The sequence below is a fragment of the Phacochoerus africanus genome, chromosome 2 (assembly GCF_016906955.1).
Source record: "Phacochoerus africanus isolate WHEZ1 chromosome 2, ROS_Pafr_v1, whole genome shotgun sequence".
Taxonomy (NCBI): Eukaryota; Metazoa; Chordata; class Mammalia; order Artiodactyla; family Suidae; genus Phacochoerus; species Phacochoerus africanus.
Genome location: NC_062545.1, coordinates 173,491,687 through 173,493,885, shown reverse-complemented (window position 1 = coordinate 173,493,885; position 2,199 = coordinate 173,491,687). Strand labels below are relative to the sequence as shown.

Sequence of the window (2,199 nt, the reverse complement as noted above, 5' to 3'; positions counted from 1 at the left end):
AGCCATACAATGAGACACCAACATCCAATGCTTTCACTGACATGTGGAATCTGAAAAAAGGACAGACTGAACTTCTTTGCAGAACAGATGCTGACTCACAGACTTTGAAAAACTTATGGTCTCCAAAGGAGACAGTTCAGGGGGTGGGGGGATGCGCTGGGGTTGTGGGATGGAAATCCTATAAAACTGTGTTGTGATGATCTCTGTACAACTATAAATGTAATAAATTCATTAAAAAAGAGAAATTGATTAAAGTTATATTTTAAGAAACTAGTCAATAATAAAATCCATAAGTTATACAAAAAAAAGTACACAACCAACTGTAATCATAAACCTTTTCTTCGAATGTGTCCATGTTACTATCTTTGCTCAGGCTGATGTGACAAACTACCATAGATATAGACTGGGAGTTCCTGTTGTGGCTCAGCAGTAACTGTCTCCATGAGGTTGCGGGTTTGATCCCTGGCCTCACTCAGTGGTTTGAGGCTCCCACATTGCTGTGGCATAGGCCAGCAGCTATGGCTCTGATTTGACCCCCAGCATGGACCTTTCATAAGCCACAGTTGCAGCTGTAAAAAAAAAAAAGACAAAACAAAACAAAACAAAAAAAACCATAAACTGGATGGCTTAAACAATATTTATTTCTCAGTTCTAGAGACTAGGCAGCCCAAATTCAAGGTGCTTGCTGTTTGACTAATCCCATCATGAGAGTCTCACCCCCGTAATTTAAATCTAATCACCCAAAGGCCATCCTCTGAATACCATCAAATCGAGGGATTAGGGCTTCAACACATTAGTTTGCGGTGGGGGGATAAAAACATTCAGTCCATCATAGTCACAGTGATCAAAATGTTGCACAGAATTTGTTTCATCAAAAGATGGAGAGAGAGGGAGAAAAAGAACCATATCAAAAATACTTGATAATAGATAGGAAAACAACGATTCTCCAAAACATGATACATGATAATGATGCCTCACACACCAGTACAAATTTGGATTAATCAAGTTAATACCATAATTACATCCTCCAGCTTATTCTGGAGAAGGATTAAAATTGTCACCAGCGAAGCCCATTTACAACTTCTGGGAAGTAAAAATAGAATTTAGGTAATAAAATAAAGTCTAACCTTTTTTTCCTTTTTTTATGCTTCATCTGGTTTCACATGCTCTTAGGTGGCCATGAGCGGAGGCTGCACCTGCCAGAGGCTCTGTGGTCCAAAGTTCCTAGAGTGAAATGGTTGCGCCCAAGACTTCAGCCCTGCAGACCAAGTGCAGAGAGGCATGACCTCTTCTGGAATAGGAGCAGTGCAGCTCTGCGAGAACTGGAAGAACTCTGCTTGCTCCCTTCCCCGCTGAGGAGATCCCTGTAAATAAATAAGCCCTGCCCACAGCACATTGAGGATAATGGAGAGTATGCACTCTAGAGTGTGAACTCATCCCTCTCCACTTTTTTTTTAAATAGGGAATGCTTCATGAGTTTGCGTGTCATCCTTGTGCAGGGGCCATGCTAATCTTCTCTGTATCGTTCCAATTTTAGCATATGTGCTGCCAAAGCGAGCACATCCCTCTCAATTTTTGATGAAAGAATAAAACTGCTTCTGAATCCATTTCAGTACTGCTCTTACTCAGCTGGCTCCAAGGATGTCTGGCAGGAGGACACTTGTTCTGGAATGACATAAAAGGGTCAGTAACAAAATGAAGGTCTGGAAAATGAAACAATTTGTAACAACATAAGCAAACTGATATGACCAAAAACTAAGACTATCTATATCAATTCATAGCAGGAAATTCTTGTCCAGGAAGATGAGACTTCAAACCAATAAATAACTTTACTATTTATACTAGGAAATCAATATACCTAACAAGCGGTCAGCAATCTTTTCAATAAAACAAATTACTCAAGACTTACCTTAAGACTTTCTCCTCCTGTCCTCCAATGCTGAACTGTTTTATGTTCACCAAGTCCTAATCAATCTACCCCTTCAAAAGGCCAACCTTAACTTCTTGAGCCTAAACAAGAAAACTCTGAAAATAAATTGACCTAACTTGTATCTGTTGAGTTACTTAAATACCAAAGTGGAACTATTTCTTGCTGTGGTAAATTTAGTGAAGTAATCTTTTCTTGACCAACAGATTTTTCTGCAGGGAGAACACAATAGTATCTATTTCACGATTCTCAAATTTGGCATTTAGCAATGT

The 2,199-nt window shown here is 39.4% G+C and overlaps 1 non-coding gene across 1 annotated transcript; it reads right to left on the bottom strand.

The window, feature by feature from the left end:
* Positions 1-1,454: 1,454 nt before the first annotated feature.
* On the bottom strand, positions 1,455-1,561 carry LOC125121815 (U6 spliceosomal RNA). The gene has a single exon (XR_007133666.1). It is a non-coding gene; the product is annotated as a U6 spliceosomal RNA (small nuclear RNA).
* Between the last annotated feature and the right edge of the window lie 638 nt (positions 1,562-2,199).